The following is a 20,459-nucleotide window of genomic DNA, read 5'->3' on the forward strand; positions in this document are numbered from 1 at the left end:
TCCCTTACGGCGTCCCTCTTAACGCCAGATTGCAGCTTAAGCCCGTAACCCAAAATTTCTTGTCTTTATTTTTTTTTTAATTTTTTTTCCCCTGCACGCTCTTTAAGGCGTGACGGTTGGCGCAGAGCCTTCTGAGTATTCGCAGAAGCTTATTTATTACTTGGTTTAAATTATAAGCCGTCAACTGAGGGTCAACGGCAGAACTTGGTAGACGCCAACAATCTATCTGTTTCCTGAAATGATCAGCACAAACACAGAATAATAGTAGTGCCCAGCAGCCGACTTTTCAACGAGGACACCGCGATTGAAAGTTCCGGATTAAATTGAATCCCGTTTCAAGGCGCATATGTTCTTTTACATTCACCTGTCGAGTTATTTATTAACGCGTCTGTTGTTTTTTATTAGGTAATACGTTATCGTTATGTGTGCAGTAGTTTCGGTATTCGATTGTAACGCGAGGATCGACCTTAGGTAGCCAAAATCTGAGAAAAAAAACTCACGTTACATTCGAGTAAATACGGTATGTTATTTTAGAGCTTGTTCGTTTATTTTAACCCGATTTTGAACGTTGCCAGCCTCGTTTAACGAGGCCTGTATTGAACACTTGATTTTGAGCGCGATCACACCACATGAGATCTACGGATGGACGACAAGCCGGGCTGGCCCCTAAAGTGCTACGCACTTAATAAAATGACCTCTCTGCGATGGGCAGCGTCGTCTTCATTTGCTGCAATAGTGCCTTAGGTGTTGTCCGAAATGCATGTTCAGCGGCGCCCCTGGCAGGTCCTCGGATCCTACGCGATTTGCTAAACCCTGCAGGAATTGTCAGTTGCGAATGCCGCGCGATATCTCAGTCATTAGCATGGCCAGCGTGCGACCGCACATTGCCACAATGCCATTTCGGCGTATCTGGAAGGGCGTATGCATTGGCAGACCCAACAAACCCTGTTTCAAGTGTTTAACTGGGTATAGCTACTAATGGAAGCCATAATGAACGCGTACTTTAGAATTATGTAACTCACTCCTCAACCGAATGAAGTATTTAAATTCTTCAAACTACGTCGGTTAACAAAATTTTCCTGAACATGAAGGTTTTCCAGCGAGCGAACGTTAGACTTCTGTGTACATAGCAAGTCGCGCATGCTGTGTTGCTAAAATTCTAAAAACTAAACAGTGGATAGCTGCCGAATGATGCTATTAGAAAGTGGCGCCCGCGTTTTCCTGCCCACCGATATTGGCGCGTTTGTCATGGGGGGCATTGTCCTTCTTTAGATATGCGCAGTGGCTGCTCCACGGGAGATTTTGTTAGCGATGTGATACCCATTAATTCAGTAGTTGTTTCATATGGACTAGTCTGCGTTAAAAAATTAATGGGTTGAAATACAATTATCGCCACGTGCATAGCGGCGAACAGCACTATCACTTCTTTTGTTTTCTTATTATTTTATTTGTTCTCACTTTTTTTGTTTTTATGTGTTGTTTCAATATCAATAATATGATGTCGTGATAGCCGCCTCTAACGTAGCCTACCTTTCCATGTTATCGTATATAAATAAAAAAAAAGAAAGAACTAAGCTTTGTGTTTAGTTATGCGATGACGGTAGGCTGCTGTTCGCTGGTACTGCGCGTACTCTGAAGATGAAGCAGGAACCCAAACGAAATTATGTCTGCATATATTAGCAGCTGAACTGCCTGCGGGGAAAACGAACGAGCAGATCGTTTATGCTTACCTTTACTGCGTAAATACACAGCCTTGCTGGGCGCTAACGTGTGCAATGCTCAACTGCGGCATTACTTTCTATATATGAAAAAAAGAAGAAAAGTCGTCACATAGTCACACCACCACCGAAGCACTCGGCAACTAATTTTGATCCCTTCCAACATGTTGCGCATGGCTTCTACACTCTAAGATAAAAGAGAGACCTTTGACTCTTTTTTTTTTTTCTGAGTGCTGACTCTCCACGTGTATGACTCCGTTTATAGAGACCTGTGAACTCTCTTTGGAGTTCATTATACTCTCTTCAGAGAGTTGTGCGACCCAAAAGAGAGTTAACGTGTCTCTTTAAAGAGAGTCATATACGTGGCAAGTGAGGACTCAGCGAAAAGAGTAACACATACCTTTTGTTTCTTTTTTTTTCTTAGAGTGAAGAGGAGCATTGTTACATGTAGCATCGACCTATAGGAAAACAGAGCAAAGCATACTTTACGATGCCCTTACTCATAAAAAACTTTTAAGCTACATTTGTTAGTAAGAAGCGTTAAACAGCCCTGATGCAGGACATAGAGTATAAGAGAATGTGGCGCGCTAAAGGCAAAAAATAATAAGAAGAAAAGCTTACGAACCTAATATTTTAAGAATTCAACCTATCCCCCCCCCCCCGTTCACCTTTTCCTCTTTTTTCCTCTCTCTCTCTCTCTCTCTCTCTCTCTCTTTGTTTCCTGGACACATGTTACAAGGTTTCTGTGCTGTCAATGAAAAAAACATCACCACCGAAAGCCTTCCATTGAAGGGGTAAACAATATGGCCCTTGACTTATCACTGAGAGTATAGCTTAACACTGTGACTTATGACTGTGAGTATAGCTTTTCGTTGTGATAGGGCGATACTACGTAAAACCAAATAAAACTATTTCCCTTTTTTAACAACGGTATCCGGAGTCATTTTGACGCTTCACTGCATTTTTTTTATGTACTGCAAAGCAGTAAACTTATCGAAAACGCTAAAAGACTTTCTGTAGTTAAATAAAAACAAACAAGTTATCTTTTATTTATATACATTCTAAAGAATGCAATGGATATTGGTCTAGTTTGCGAAACCACTGGGTGCGGGGAACGATAACAATTTTTCTCTTTGGTCTCAGCACAATATAGCCGCTCTTCATACGTTTTAAGTTGGCTTTGCCACATTATAAGTGTTTATGCAGAGAAGAGGACCACTACGATTTCAGGGTAGTAACGATGTGTAACACTCGTGTGTATTGCTCATTTCAGCTGTGTCTTTCTGAAGCATGTTTACAGGTACTACTTTATTGTTATGCTACTTAAAAACTCCGACCATAGTGGTTTTATTGCTGTCAAAAATGAACACAGGCATTCCAGCACAATGAGATTTCGGTGCACGCTAAAGTAATCGAGGTTGTCATAATTATTCTGTATCTCTCATAGTGTCTTCCATAAATCAATAGCGCAGCCATTGATTTATGGCGTAAAACTTGAGGAATTGGCTCTTTTTGATGCAGACGTAAAGAAATGTTAATGGCTGCAATTGGCGAGCAGCGCGATGCTTACCAATTTTTCGTTCTAAGAGAGTTTCCATATCGGGCTACGCTTTTTCGAACGGCTTTGCAATACACCCTTGATGTTACCACATTTTAATTTGTCACAGTTCATGTGATTCCTTCGTCTCACAAACAAGGCTGCTATAAAGAAAGAAAGGCGACTACAGAAACAACAACAACAACAACAACAACAACAACAACAACAACAACGACAAAAAGAGTGGGAGCACGCAAATCGACGTCTCTAAATTACTCTTCAACTCACTCAGGACCGTCAAGTAACTGTCAGGAGAAAAATTTGCCCCATTTTGCCTTCAGTACCACTATTTCAATATTCTTGTTTCCTGTCAAATGCCGCAACAGCGCGACAGCCTTCCTTTTTCCTTACCCTCTTTCCATCTGATGCCTGCATTATACGTGTGTTGCCGTGCTCATGCACCTTGTGCTCCTTATCGCAACCAATTTTAAGTCTATTCTAGAAAAACAAAAAGGCATAGTCAGTGTGAAACCTGCTCATAATTTGGATACGAAAGAATATCGTTGGGCCTCTCTCGCATAATAATTTTACAATACACGCACAATTCAGAGCAACAATATTTTTAAACTCGGGAATCGCTCTCAACTATGCGTTTGGAAAACGGGGTAACATTTTTTTTAAGTATTATTTTCTTGTACTTAACTCCTGCCTATGAGCCTGACCCAACCCTCGCTACATGTCGTTAAGAAAGTTCGTCCTCCGTCGCATTTGTTCGCTACCACTGCTCGTCTTCCAGCGTAACACCCTACGTTATTGCAGAATATTCATCTTAGAGAAGTGACAACCTAATTTCCAATCATAAATGCTTAAACGAGTCGCTAGAAATATTTTAACAGATGAAGCGATGAGAATCCTTTCTATCATGACACGAGCGTTAAGTAGCAGCAAATATCGTCTGTTCTACCGAAAGGACAAGGGGCGCACTGACAGCGTCGTTCCTTCGCGTTTCCAATCTATCCGTTCTGCCTCTTCCAGCATTCAAGAGTCCGACCGCAAGAAATAACGGCGTGGCAGTAGTTCTCCGGCAGGCATCCTTGCGGGACTCAACAGGCAGACTTTAGACGGGCGCGACTGAGACGGATGGCCCGCGCGAGAGCGTGTTTGTAAACAAGTCATGGGAGGAGGTGGCCGCGTTTTTGACATGGGCAAGGGGGTGGTGCCGCTTCCCAGGCTCGTCGTGAGTCAGAGCGCGCCTTTGATGCCTCTCCCCGCGCACAAGTGGCCGCAGCGCACAAAGCGCTGGCTTCGACCGGCGTCACTGGAGTAAAACGCCGTCCTGACAGACTCGTGGGCCAAAATGAAAAACGAACTTTGCACTCGCTGGTTGCGATGGGGGGGCGGCCGTCATTACCCTCCTCCTGTTCACCACCCGCAGTCCGGAAGCGAGCCTAAAACGTTTTCTTCTTGCTGTCATCAAAACTGCAGCCTGCGCTGGGCCTCGCCATCTTCAAGTCTGCCGAGAGGACGGACTAGGGGTCCAAAGGATCGGAAAGGGGTGGCGGGGAAGGGCGGAAAGAGGGCTCCGTCGTTACTTCCGGTCGTGCGCTGCCGCCACCAGGGGGCCTACCGGAAGTCGTTGGGTCCGAGAGCGGACAGTGCCATCTATCAGGGTCGTTAGGCGACGGCGCCTAAGACGCTTCTTCAGACAAAAGGGGCCTCCCCCTGGTCGCTTTTTATTTTTATTTCGCTCTCAGCTGTAGAACTTCTACGTCACCAGCTACAAATGTTGTATTACGTTTCTCTTTTCCCTGCCAGCCCTGCGTCTCTTATGGTATTCGCTTCGACCCCGTTGTTGCCAGGAGGCAGCACACGAATGGCGACGTGCACAGATCATTGCCCATACAGCACGCCAATTCATAAGGAAACCGAATCGATGATCTACTTCGATATGGCTCCTCTCTTAGAGAACCAGTCGGACGACAGACGATATACATCGTGATTACACAATACACTATTCGCGGAAGCATTATATTGTTGATTGAAATTAGGCTCTGATGTTAAAATGCCGCAGCCATATTCCAAATGCAGCTTGACTCACCTTTACTTGCTTAATTCAACACCGTTTCGGGGAGAAATTGAGTATATGAAACATGGCCTACGAAAGTACGTCACAATTGTATTTCATCATCATCGTCTAATGTTATGTCCTCTGCAGGACGATTCCTCTCCCAACGATCGTCAACCCACCATGCCCTGCGCGAGCTGGTTCCATTTTATGCCTGCAACTTTCCTGCTTTCGCCGCTCCACCTAACCCTTTGGCGTCTTCGGCCGTGCTTCCAATCTCTCGGTATTTTTTCTTCATCTCTCGCTATTATTTTCTTCTCGTAGACATCTGCCTAGCACTGTACTTTTATGAAGAAGGTCCTTAAGCGCTTGTACGGAGTCCATCGTTAAATTCAGGAATATTAAGTAACATCATTAAGCCTATTGAAGTAATACTATTTTGTTTCAACAAAATGGCATTACCTTATTAGGCTTAAAAATATACGGCGCCAATGGACTTTGCGTGGTTTGGTTTTAGGTGCTGCTGAAGTTTGGAGCTGTAATAGCGTAGTTTGTTTAATGGTGAGAGAGTGGTAATAGGACGACTAGGGAGGTCAATTAGACGAGCATCCGCTTTGCAACAAGAACCCTGACGTTAATAAATGGAAAAGAGAAACAGCGGCACTGATCTTTTTTTAAGGTTTTCTGAACGCATTTGGATGATAGCGTAATGCAAAAGCACCCACTGTATGCTATTCGTTGCACATTCAAGAACTCCACGTTGTCGAAAATAATACAAAATCGCCTACTAAAGCGTCCCTTATAATTATCCTGAATTTAATTCTAATTATTTATGTTTTTATAACATGGGATGGGGATAATTAACGCCTGTTCCATGCGGCCTGTAAGCGTAATGTGCGAAATACACGCGTGAATTTTGAAAGGTATGCTTTGTATTGAATTGTAAGAACGTATAGGAGGTAGCTACTTCCAAAAAACCTTTAGCGAGTCAAAAGCCGCAGCATGTATGAATAGCATATAATGAACGTGACAATTTTTCACAGAGCGTGCCTTTTGTAAGCCACCGTTTCTGTGCTCACAAATATCATTCACTTTAATATGCCGAGCATTCCTTAAAGGTCAATATGTTTTCCCTGTTAAGAAAACCAATAAGTACAGCTTATAATCATACCCGCCTTTTGGATTTTTCGGATATACACTGATTATGCAATGAAAAAAAAAATAAACATTCCGGCTACGTTTCCTTGATTACGCAAGAAGCCTTGCAACTTAAAAGAAAAATTAAACGCTTAAGACGACAAGGTGCCCCTCGTAATAGTATTCTTAACATCCAACCTAAATTAAACCAATTAGTGAGAAGCGCAAAGGAAATGTATTTTCAGCATACGCTGCCATATTTTATTCGGAATACACCGGAAAGTTTTGGAGGTTCTTGAAAGAAAAAAAACAAGGACAGTTGACCTGTGCACGAGGGATGCCTAGTCGTGGAGAAGCAAAGCATTGCTGAACATTTCAACAAACATTTTCACGGTGTTTTTCCAGTTCTTGTGACCGGCCGTCATTAAATCATATGCCATGTATCGTGCCGCCCGATATAGTATCGCAACCGGGGGTAGTTTCTATGCTGCTCAATATGAAAACTAGGTCATCACCCGGTCCGGATGGTTTACGAAATGTTTTCCTGCACAGATATGCAGAAAAGTCGTCCCATTTTCTAGTTGTCATTTTTCATGCATCATTGTCCTCGGCAGTCCTTCTATAGCGACTGGTTGAGGGCGCGTATCCTACCTGTGCCAAAGAAGAGCGGTGCTACACTTTTAACAAGCTATCGACCGATTTCACCTACATCGTCCTGTTGCAAGCTACTGGAACATCTCATAGCCAGAAAAAAAAGATTAACAAATTCCTTAGTGATAGAAATGTTCTAACTGCCAGCATCGCTTTCGTAAAGGCTTTTATACGGTTACCCAATTAACTATCGTCGTCCACAACTTTGCGAATGTCCTTGACAAATCCGGGCAAATTAATGCGATTTCTTTAGATTTTAGGAAAGCATTTGACCTTGTTTCGCACACTAACGTCATAAAAAAACTCAAAATAATTAACTTGCCAGCTTATCTAATTAATTTGATAACTGCCTATTTGTCTAACCGTAAGCAGTTTGTTGTACTCGACAATAATTTTTCAGCTGAACTTCCTGTGACTTCAGGCGTCCCACAGGGCTGCATCTTAGGACCCTTATTATTTTCACTATACATTAATGACATCACTAACGTAATTACAGCGCCCGTGCAAACCAGATTGTTCGCTGATGACTGCGTGATGTTCAGTGAAATAACTTGCAGTGAGGACCAAGTCGCAATCAATTATAACCTTCAAAACATAGAGTCCTGGTGTTGGAAATCGAATATGGAATTAAATGCTGAAAAATCAGTGTTCATGAATGTTGCCAAAAAGGTTAAAAATTTATCCTTTCCCTATAACATCGCTTCCGAACCTCTAACTGAAGTTAATCAATATAAGTATCTAGGTCTCACAATAACTAGTAGTTTATTCTGGAACACGCATGTTTCTAACATTTGTAAGTCGGCTTTCCGTAAACTTTGCTTTCTCAGGCATAAATTAAAACAGGCTCCCTACAACACTCGTCTAACAGCTTATTACTCGCTAATCCGTCCTAAATAAGAATATGCATGCATTGTGTGGAATTCTTTCACCAAACACTGGCGCATTAGAGATGATACAACGCAAATCAGTAAAATTCGTTTTTTCCCCAAATATCGTTCAACTGACTCCTCAACAACCCTAATGCTAACTAATAGCATTCCAACGTTGCAATTACGGCGGAAATTGTCAGCCTTACATTCATGTTCTTACTGAAAAATAACCATTTCTCTCTTAACGCACTTTTTTTTATAAAGCCGCTCGAAGCACGGCGAACAAGTCATCGCCAGACTGATCTTTAACGCCTTATCGCACAAGAACTAACCTTTTTAAGTATTCATTTTCGTTCAAGTACTCATAACAGACTGGAACAACTTGCCTGATGCACATCTCTCCAATATTTAACGCGATAGCGTTAAAGAGCTCGTTTCGTGGAAATTCCGGCGTCGTTGTCGGCGTCGTTGGTTTTGAGCGAAAAACCACCATCTTGTCCGTGACCGAAAAATCGAGAAAGATGCAAATAAAATAAATAATAAAAAAACTTATGTTCGAGTGAGAATCGAACCCAGGCCGTCTGCGTGGCAAGCACATGTTCTTTCACAGAGCTATGGTATTGTTTGAAATTGCTTCGGAAAACACACTGTAAGAATGTCATGTAGAAAAAGGAGTCTCCTTAACGCATGTAATATTGCGCCGCCGAAGCGTAGACTTGTGCCAGGCGTAAAAACATGTGAATTGCGCAACGAGTGTGTGTTTTAAAGGCCCACCCATTACAAAGCCCTGAGACATATTTAATCATCATCAGCTACAAAAGCATCAACAAAGTGAGCAGCTGTGTAGGTTCGCGTGTTGCCTTACGGACGCGTAGTGGGCCCTTTGCTGACTCGCAAAAGGAAGAATTATGGCGTGGGGGGCACTTAACCATTGTACTTGCAGTAGGCACTCTAGGATACTTCGAAACGGCAAATGTAACGCGCACAGTCATTCGTTTCCTTACGGCGTGGTTGAGGCATGCACCGAGAACCGAAGCCAGGCTAGCAATTGAGAAGGCGATGAGCACATGGCCCGATTACGCTATTGCGTTCTAGTCATGAAGGCGAAGCTAGCTCAATCGTCTATAGCACAATTAAGATGCTAAGTGTGTTGTGTGTGTTTTTTTTTTTCGCTTCTTTTCTTCGGAACTTGTACATGCTATGTATATATGCCAACATATGTATTGTTTTGCTCTCCTAATTTTGTTCTATACTTACAATGTTGCTTCTCTTTTTATTAGTTTACCTTGTACTTTGTTTCACGTCTCCTTGTTGCATTGCATTATGACAGAATCACTGTTTACTTGTTTTTAATGTTCACACGCATGCACGCACGCACGCACACACGCACGCACACACGCACACACACACACGCACACGCACACACGCACGCGCACACACAAACGCACACACACACGCGCGCGATCGCGCGCGCGCCTGCACGAATGGGAGAACAAGGCGGCACTGAATGAAAGGCCCGCAAAAATTATTTTTAGATGTCATATATGACATGTAAATGTGTAGTCATTGCGCATAAATACCTAAAGGAAAGGGGGTGTGTGTGGGGGGGGGGGGGGGGGGGGCAGGCGGATTCACATATAAGGGTGCGTTTTTTGCGTTATCGACCACGTGAATTCGCTAATATCATGTCGAGTATTGGGACTGGCTGGACTGCTTTCTTACGCAATATATTCTGGCTTAAGCTTGCCCGGCCAATCACACAGAGCCCTTACGAACGTGAGCCCGTACTCGCGAAAAACATGGTTGATACCACCGTCATAGGAATCGGTATAATACGAAAGTGAAACGTGTCAGTTGATGTTTACTGCACATTGATATAAGAGAGCTTGCTCAATGTCTATTGGTGTTTGGCAGCCGTAGCACCGTTTAACGTGGATGCACCCAAGTTGACGTTTGGTAAAACATCTCCATCCCGACGACTAACGTCCATGATAAAAGACTAGACAAACCTTTGTGGTAACTGTAGTAGTTAACGGTGACAGCGTAATCTGAGAAAGCGGCGTGACAGCCAGAAGAGCGTCGACTAAGGTCGCCATTCCGTGGCATGTTGAAGAGTAAACAGAACACCACAGCCGGAATAGAGGGAAACGCAACGCGCGTCATGTCTTCCCTCTAGCCTCGCCGTGATTTTTTTCGGGGCGTGCGTAAGCGGGGAACGCGCTGTTACAGAGGCAGGCGCGCGTCGCAGAGCTATTTTTAATATGTATGGATGCTGTGAGCGAGGCCGAGGCTTGGGCTAAGGTCACCACCTCGCGGTGTGTTAAGGCATTGACAAAATTACACTTCTGCTGTTGGAAAAGCGACGAATGGGACGGACGCGTAGCAACGACGCGTTGCAGGAGCTAATCGCGAAGGTCGCGGTCATGATGCGTTACTTCCCTTTACCGCTGCCAGACGGCCACACCACCCCATTATGATATAAAACTTTGGGCGTAAATAAACGACGCAGGACGACGAAGTTTATTTGCTTTCAAAGTTTTATATCATAATGCGATACCAACTAGCCCACCTAGCTATCCTGACGCCACCCCGCCGACCAAGAGCACCGTGAGAGGAAAGTGTGAGACATAAAAGGCGCGTTTGTAAGGGTTCCTAAGTATTTGACGGTGGTGCAGTGGGTGGTATGCCCGGCATCTGTTGTCGTGGACCGAGAGGTCATGGGTTCGACTCCTGTTGATAGAACTTTTTTTCTTTGTAACTTTTTATTTGCCATCTGATCGTGTGCATTTTTTCGACGTAATTTCCGTGACGGAAATACGTCACTGAAGCCTTGGTGGACCCCGGCATAAAACACTTTCGTGTTGAAAGTTGCTTCGCTAGTAAAGTTCGCAAGAACTAAAAGCATTCAATAGCGACAGTGAAAATATTTTAGATAAGGCCGCTGACCACTCAAAAATAGTTCTTACATTTCTGAATTTGGTCCATGGTCCCTAAATACACTCAATCAGCAAGGAACATCTTATAGTCAACTTGAACTTAACCTCTCGGTCTTAAGATGAGATCACATTGTGACAACCGTCAGTTGCTGATGTGGGCAGCGAGTGAAATGAAATGTACAAAGAAAAACTATCGCAAACTTAGGGGACGCATCTCGTTCGAGTAAACCATTGTAAATTAAGGGAACGAAAAAATAACGGTGGCTCTAGTTATCACAGGCTTCCATTGTATGAACTGGCTCTTGGTGGATCGCTACAGGTTACGTTATTCGCTAAATATTGCAGACAGACAACCGAAATTATGATATGCAATCCCAAAATAGAAGCATGCCTGAGAAAAAAAATTCTAGTGAAACGATTCTAATTCAGTATTCACAATTAGTACAGCTTCCTGTAGTTCAAAGCCAAGTTCAAGCCACTATAGCTGGGACCGAATTAAAAAAAAAAAAAACTTTTCGTTCGCAAGTGCTCTTTTCGCCACTGGTCGGTAACCATCGCGAATAACACGTCCAGCGTCACGAGTGGCTGGCATGTTCCTCCTAAGAAAAATTATAGCAGAAGAATGTTTCGTGAATACTGGCCGTGGTCTTTTGCAGCTAAATAACCTCGTCACACCTCGCGAAAGAAAGAAAGCAATGAAAGGAAACGAAAAGCAAGCTTTGCGCCGTGCTTATTCTCGAAAATTCACTTATATGCGGACTGTTGGACGAGGAAGAATATATCGCATACGTGGTTAATAACCGCAGTTAGGTCCGATCAACTCGAGCACTTCATAATGGCTTTAAACACAATCTCCTTCCAAAAGCGGCTAGTTCTCAAGAGAGCTCCTTGTGGCGTGTGATAGATGCACCAGAATGGCGTATCACAATCTGGCCCCTGGCTTTCTCTTTCGGGCGAGTTTTCTTTTGTCGCTGCCCAGCGGTCGCTGCTCTCTGCTTTTTGCTCGCCGTGTCCCTTCGAGGTCCCGCCTCACTTGTCTGGCCGAGGTGGCGCTTGGCGGCCGCCGGGCCGCAGGCGTCGTGGCGTGGTCGGTCCGGCAGCGTTGCCCGGCAACGCGCCCTTGTACCGGAAGTGGCTACCGGAAGCGCCCTTCCGTTCCCTCCTCCTGAACGGCGCGAAGAGAGCTGCAGCCCGGGGTCCGGGGCCGGAGCCCTTGTCCGGCGAAACCCGAGCTCAGTGGACCAATGGGAAGGAGCGCGAGGGAGCGCGGTGGTCGACGCCGCTGCGTTTAGTATGAATATAACGCGCGCGGACGCGCGCCGACGCGGACCACCACTTCGACCGTCCACTGAGTGCGTAGATGCACTGTGGACGGACTCCCTCAACCTCTCCCTTCCGTCCAGCCAGAATATGTGTCGGGCGCCCCGGGCTGGCCGCACTTTATCTGCCGATGAAGATCGCCTTTGCCTCGGGCCAAACTGCAAAGAAAGCAGAAAGAGAAAGAGAGAGAGAGAGAGAAAAAACGCATGGTGCGCCTGAAGTGCCCGCCGCCACGGTCCTTGTTCTCTTTTTTTTTTCTTTTTTTGCGGTCAGCTCAGCGCAGTCGACCTTTCCTTTTGTCGGTGGATGATCGAAGCGCTCCCAGTTGCAAGCTTCACGCTTTAGGATATGTTTGCAACTAACGCCGTCATACTTATACGTAAGAAAAGCAAATTAGGACACAAACACGCATACAATAGAGCTTCACTTCAGTTGAATTGTTTTTCATGAGTAACACATTTTCCTTCTTCAGCATCAGGACCAACGATGCCGCTGTGATGTAATTGTATAAAGACTAAAAAAAGTCCAATATGGCGTCAAGACAGAATGATAACATAATAACTTACTTTGTGTCCAGAAAGCTGGGCACACTACTGTGCAGTATAGAGAAGATATTCGCATTTTTTAAAAGTGTATACTACTGTAGATTGTGCGATACTGACCTGTCGAGAGCTCAGAGTATCGACAGCTGCGGAAGCAATTCTTTACCCAAAGAGATAAGGTCGGTTGGGGCAGTATTGTACCCATTTATTTCAACTGGTGATCAACGGCAACAATAAGCGCGGAATTAAGCTTCTGTAATTGATGCAGGCATTCTACAACGACGTTACGGCTGTTTATCATTTTAACTATTTTCGTTCAAACTTAACAGGCCATTGCGCGAGTGGGCAGCAGTGCTCCTGTCGTCGAGTGGTGTTGTGACGAATGTATTGGACTCCTTGACATTTCGAACGACAAGACATGGACGGACATTGTCCTCACTTTATGATCGTGTGAAGCACGGTGGGTGGTATACACTATTCGTGTCACACGTGCCACCGATTGAGTAGTGGGCTCTTGCTGACGATCAGGCATACACAAAGACGGCGTACGAGTGGAAAAACGGTGCTAAAAAGACGGGACAAGAAAGAACACAGACCACGACGCTGGCTAACAACCATATTTGGTTTTTTAGTCAGAGCCGTGGTCTGTGTCCTTTCTTGTGCAGTCTTTTTTAGCGCTGTTTTTCCACTCGTAATCATGAACCAACTAGCCCACAAGCGTACCGTACTGCAAAGACTGCGTGTCTTGCTTTCGACGTCTATACCGATGGAGTGTTCAACGCAACTTCGTTTTGATTATTTGATGACGTTGTTTTCTGAAACGTCTTGCATACACCTCAAGGGATATAGGAATCCAGCCATGACAAGACTAATTAGACTTGTCAGACGCCTCGTAAGATTTCTCTCGCAGTGCTGCCCCTAATTTCACCATCACGTGCCACTCATTTGTTAGCACATATATAAAGCCTAAATGGTAACCCGCTACGCCAAAGTCCAAATGCGCACGACCCCCCCCCCCCCTATTCATTGGGGGGTGGGGGGCACTTTGCCCCATTCCTTTATTCAGTGTGACCTGTTTCGTCATTGTTGAAAGTGAGAGGTTATGGCCATACTGGTTTTTGACGACGGTGACGGCCGAGGATCACTGATGATCACCGCCGGAAAGCCGGGGACCAAAGACAGGCCATTGTGGGACGCACGTCATCGTTACATTTTTGCATCCACTGCGAAGCTTGTTTTCTTTCTAGCTTTACAAACGGGGGGGGGGGGGGGAGGCGGGGACGCTGAGGTAAGACTTCGCCCCCCACCCCCGCCCGAACCCTGCGAACGCCTTTGGTTAAGAGGGCGAAGTATATAGGATGAATGGTGCACATTGAATCGAATCTGTTGTCGTCATTGCTGTGTCATGTATGTGTTGTGACGTGCTTCAGGCTCTACCTTATAAGTATAGCACTCGGACGGAATGATTCCCAGCAGTTTTTGCAACATTACAGGCCTGCCTGAAGACCCAGAGCTGGTACTCCCACTAAAGAACTTACTCGGAGTTTCAGTGTTTTTTAGGGGCGGAGCACTTTAGGGGCCCGGGCTGTCGTATGCTGTCGTCGCTTGACGTAACGCAGGCAGAACCACGTATAAAAATAGAAAAAAAAAACGAGGAAGCAAGCGAGAAATATAAAGAAAGAGAAAGGGAAAATCGGAATAAAAACAGAAATAAAAACAGAAAAAAAAGACAGAAAAATACTGGAAAAGAGAGAAACAAAGAAAGAGAAGAGGAAAGAAGGAGAGAACCGAAGAGAAGCAAAGAAGGCTACCCAGCTCCACACTTCCTTCAGGGTTGGCACCTCTAGAGCGAAGCTTTTTATTATCGTCTTTTGTTGGGCACTGTTTATCTTGCTTGTCGACAAATATACGTTCTTCAGCACAGATAATTTGTGCATCTTTATTGCTGTTGCGAAAAAGTGAAGAAATATACAGGGCTTTTTAAATGGTAGAAAAAGGAAAATGAGAGCGGATGTGTGTGTGTGTGTGTGTGTGTGTGTGTGGTGTGTGTGTGTGTGTGTGTGTGTGTGTGTGTGTGTGTGTGTGTGTGTGTGTGTGTGCGTGCGTGCGTGCGCGCGTGCGTGCGTGCGTGCGTGCGTGTGTGTGTGTGTGTGTGTGTGTGTGTGTGTGTGTGTGTGTGTGTGTGTGTGTGTGTGTGGTGTGTGTGTGTGTTCTCGCTCGCTCGCGCGCGCGCGCGCTAGCGAGAAAGAAGAGAGAACGAGACGTCTCTTCTAGTTATAAAAAATAGGAAACCACTCTAACACAGTTGGCCTCTCTTTGTTAAGACCGCAAACTGAAAGCAAACATAAAAACTAAAAAGCACATGGCACCTGAATATATGCTGCACCTCGAAAACAGTACAACATTATAAAGTATATGCCACGTATTCGAAAACTGAAAACGTTTCTTCCTTTTAACAAAACGCACGGAAGCGACGTGATGGGGTGGCTTTCACATATGTGTCAGATTTCTTTTAAACGTGACGAAAAAGAACTACACGATAGGTAACGTGCCGGAACAACTGCACGTGAGGCTTTCGAATCGTCTTTATGAACCTCGAATCAACGTCGTGGACTTATAGTTAATAATTACAAAGTTAGGTAAATAATCGCTACAAATGGTTTCTTTACGGAAACAACAAATAAAGGAGAATGTATTTTCAGATGGTCGCTAACGACATATGTAAGTTCATTTGAACACTGGGGTTTTACGTGCCGAAGCAACGATATGATTATGAGGCACAGCGGGGGACTTCGCTTTAGTTTTCACCTCCTTGGGTTCTTTAATGTGCAGTGGCGTGCCCCCACCCGAAATTTTTTTTGCCATGGCACACAGAGCACAAAGTGACACTCGACCACATATCTGCCTGCCTGGCCCCCATTTCAGATCAAGGTGGTGCCCCCCCCCCCCCCCCCCCACGAAAAAAATTCCCGCCTACGCCCCTGTTAATGTGCACATAGATCTAAGAATACGGACGTCTTTGGTGTTCTGACCCCATCGAAATGCGGCTGCCCTGGCCGGGAATCGAACCCGCGCTCTTGTGTTTAGCAGCGCAATGCCGTCGCCGCTATAACCTATACCACAGTAGCGATGTACTGTTGGTCTCATCTGCACAGAAGGCTTCGCCCTTTTTCTTTTAACCTGGTTCAACCATGTTATTTGGAACAACCCGTGTATTAACGTCAGGACATGTGTTTGGCTGATCGCGCAACCAGAATACGCGACACTGATACTTTTAGTTTTTTGTCTTCTCATCTCCTAATGAGTGAGTATCATTACACCTCCTACGCGTAGAGCTTACTACTGCTCCTGATAAACCGCTTGCTTTTCCAAATGAGTCGCACGTTATCTTTCAAATTGCTCTACACGGCCAGAACTCACAATAACCAGCAACCACAATTCATACCATGCTATACTAACTATAGTTCTATGAAGAGCTGCTGCCTAACGAACATCGCCAACTAATGGTGAACGACGACCGCGCTGGCGTGCTACCGAAGAAGACTCGCGACGTTGCAGACGCTCATTTAATTCGCGGCCCCGGGTGTCCATATCATTGTAGCTACATGTTTCTAAGCACCGTGGGCGCATATTGTGCGCTTTGACTATGCGCGCGTCATCTAGCGTGACTGCGGCGCGAGCTTCGCCCTGATTAATGGGCAGAGTTGACTGGATCGTGGCCACGGCACTGTCGTCGGCAGTTGGTGGCGACAGTGAAGGCAGCCGTCGCGGTGCGGGAGCCCTGCGGCAAGGGTATATAATTAGGCGATTTCCCGTCTGTGGGATCCTCTCCGACGACGCTGGCCGCTCGAAAGGAACCTATCTTAAATGACTCTCGCTGAGTGGAGATCGCAGGACGATTACAGGAGCGGAAGTCTTGTTCGCCCGTGCGTACCCCTTTCTGCGGATTCATTATGATGGGTCCTCCTCTCCCTTCCTCATCTGCCCCTCTCACTTGCTGCGGCCGCTGCATATAGCTGTGTGGTATTACTCCGCTCGATTCGGAAGCTGCGCCCTCTCACAACGCAGAACAATTTAATATTCTGCTCTTTACACCTCCATTACGTTACCCTTTGCAGGTGCTCTAAGCAAGAAAGGCATAACATAATGTATGAGCCAACCATTCTCACTCACTTCCTCACCAGAACAGGAATTGGCCTCCCTGGTGCTGTATTAGTTGGCCACCTCCTGAAGCTTTCGATTAAATCCTGGCCCTCAGTCTGCGGCGCCTCCGGAACATGCGATCACGGCGGCGGTCGGACTTCTAACGCAGCGGAGAATGCTAATAATCACTGTATCCGGACAGGCCGCCACTGTAAACTGAACCTGACAACGTTTAACCCGCGGTCCTGAAGCTAGACTGGCGGAGCTATTCGAGGAAAGGCAGAGACGTTAACTCGGATATCATTAACCTTGGCTAGGTAAGCTGAACTGGGAAAACATGTACAGTACTGGCTAATGGGCACGTCCTTTGTTGCAGAGGGCTTCCTGAGAACAGAGAGTATGGCATGGGGTTGCTAATTCACAATTTTGTTGCAGGCAACATTGATGAATTCTGAAGCATCAATAAAAGGGTAGCAAGCATCGTAACAAAAATATACAGGATATATAAACTAAAAGTAGTACAAACTACCCTCGGAGGTCCAGCCGCGACAACGGAGAATTATAACAGTTATGGGAGGGCATGTATAGCACTATCACACTCATCACAGGCTTCAATGCAAAATTGTGAAGAAAAGAAGAAGTAGAACCAGTTCAGGTTCAAGTTTATTAATTTCTGACCTCCTGGTACTAAACACAGGCAGAATGAGTGCAGATTACAGCATCACAAAAAAATACATTCACAAGAAGTATTGCATAAAAGCTAAATAAAGCGCAACAGTAAAAAATAAAAGCTATCAAATCAAAAACAAGAACGTGATATCAAAGCATGACCATATACTGTACTTAGTCTAAGCCGGAAGTACCTGCAAGCAAAAAAATTTGACCCAGACATCATGAAATTATTGCAACAAAATGAATGCAACAAAACCGAAGAACAAACAACTGTACAACGTCGCTGCTATGAAACAAAGCAAATATATTCCTTTTAGGAGAAATAAAAGATATTACACATTGAGAAATAGCGATATCCAGAGATTTGCACATATGCAGTTACGAAAAAAAATAGCGTAGCTTGCACTAGTGGCGCAAGGCTGGAGAAACAGCGGAGCTGATCGGCACCTAGCTGGTCCTGGCATTTGCGAGGTTTTGCTTGGTTTTGCTAAGTTTTTTGCGAGGCATTACAAAGTGACTGCTAGGCTAGGCATTTTGGGCCAGGCTAAGCTCAACCAAGCATTACCTGGAACTTATTGGTTATTGATAGATTATTTATTGGCTGTCGATTGGCTATCGATTGGCCATTACAAGCTATTGGCCATGCATTTTGGGTTAGGCTAAGCTCATCCAAGCATTTTCTAGAATTTATTGGTTATTGATCGATTATCGTTTAGCTAGTGATTTGCTATCAAGTGGCTACCTACTGGCTATTAAAAGGTATTGATCATGCATTTTGGGCTAGGCTAAGCTCAACCAAGCATTGCCCAGATGACCGAAGCGCGGCAGCTGATCGCCTCCTCCGCGACTAAAGAAATTGTTCCGCTCATGTACTCCGCAATGTTCGAAGGCGGTGTCACCGGCCGTGCAGCTCATGACGTCAGTCCGGAGTGTGCGCCCATTGGGGCAGGCTTGTGTGGATCCGCCTTTGAGGGGGAAATGTCGCGGACCTCTAAAGTTCTATCCGACTATAGAATTCATTGGTTATTGATCGATTATCGATTAGCTATTGATTGACTCTCGATTGGCTATCACATGGTATCGATTGTTAAACTAAGCTTAACTAGTCTCAGTCATGTTCAGCTGAAATTATCCAGGCTTAACCAATCTTGACTTAGACTATCTAGGCTATGCAAAGCCAGGCCGAGTCTTTGCGAACGCCGCACGGACCAATGGCGAGCTTCAACGGCTCCGCTGTTAAAAACGGAAGCAACAAGTAATATTAAATAGAGAAAAAAAAATCTCAGGATTAGTAACTAGTGCAACTGTTCACATAGTTTGCCTAGAGTCGACAAGCAGTCGGTTATTGCGGCATCGACTCTAGGAACAACACTGCAGAGATGTTAGTGACATTCGCAGAAAGAAATCAACTCCGTGTAATGTATACCTTCTCCAGAGGGCATATAGCCTAAATAGGAAGTAGAGTACGCCTCGGTGGTACCGTGGTTACGGTGTGCGGCTCCTGACCCGAAGGTCGCGGATTCAATCCCGGGCGCGGCGGTAGCATTTCGATGGAGGCGAAGCGCTAGAGGCCCGTGTACTATGCGATGTCAGTGCACCTTAGTAAAGAACACCAGCTGGTCGAAATTCCCGGAGCCCTCCACTACAGCGTGCTTCATAATCATGTCGTGGTTTTGGCACGTAAAACCTCAAATATTATTATTAATAATAGGCAGTATACATGAAAAATCTCTAACGGAGAAATAGAAAACGAAATAGAATTCATCATTTGCTAAGACCGAGGCGGGCTACAGGACATAAAAGTAATGGGTAAGGTGTAGCGTAGTGATCATAGATTAGTGAGTGCGACGATCGCCCTCAGCCCGTAGAGAACACGAACAAAATTAATGACTGAAAAAAGGTCGAGCTAGATGTCATCATGGTAAAAACAAGAAATTTAGTGCTGCGCTTGGGAACAAATATGGTGTTTTAGAGCGAAAAGAAAATTATAACCTACACGAAATGAAGGAAACCGTAACTTCACTGACTTCTGAAGCAGCAACTTTAGTTGTGGGTAAAACACCAAGGAAAGAAGTAAGAGTGATCTCTTAAACCACAAAACACGCAATGAAGAAACAAAAGCTTGAAGTAACTACCCTAAGAGATAATATATAGTTTGTTTAACTGTCAAAGCTCATCAGCAAGCAGAAACACAGTCAAAGTCGAAATTATCACGTCAAAGAAACCGAGGCAGAAGCTAAAAGGAAAAAGTTTCCTTTTAGGAAGGACCGAAATAGGAAAGACCAAAATGCACACAGTAAAAGATAAGCACGGCAGTATTACAGGCAATTCTAACGACAGAGTGAAGGTGGCAGAAGACTTCCATTCCAAATGTTTCTTAATACTTTCCCCACCTAGGATGCGTTGGACCTGTTTGAACTAAATGCTGCAAGCACAAGTTCGGCTTCACCTCGTATAAGTTAGTTCGACATCATTGCATGCATTTTTTAGGCTTCATGGTAAGGCTGCATATTCTTGTATAAAAGTGCCTTTCAAAAAAAAAAAAAAAATGGCGAAGCTTGCACTAAGTCGCGCAAGGCTTGAAACGGTGAGGCTGGACGACTCTGAATGAAGTCTAATCTGGTTGCTTCTAGGTTGTTGCTAGGCTTTAGCTAGGTGATGCTAGGTTGTTTCTTGGTTGCTTCTCTGCGCAGGGAGGTTTGAGTACTTTTCACAGACAGTCAGCGACACGACACGGATGTCCAAACTCCAGAGACAGAAACTCGCGCTGAAACAGAGCCCTCGCACCTCTCATTGATCTACGGGCACGTCGTCGTTCGCGTAGGGTCTTCCATTGCTTCGGAGTATTCTCGCAGCAGCAACACTCGCA

Source organism: Rhipicephalus sanguineus, chromosome 1 (assembly GCF_013339695.2).
Source record: "Rhipicephalus sanguineus isolate Rsan-2018 chromosome 1, BIME_Rsan_1.4, whole genome shotgun sequence".
Taxonomy (NCBI): Eukaryota; Metazoa; Arthropoda; class Arachnida; order Ixodida; family Ixodidae; genus Rhipicephalus; species Rhipicephalus sanguineus.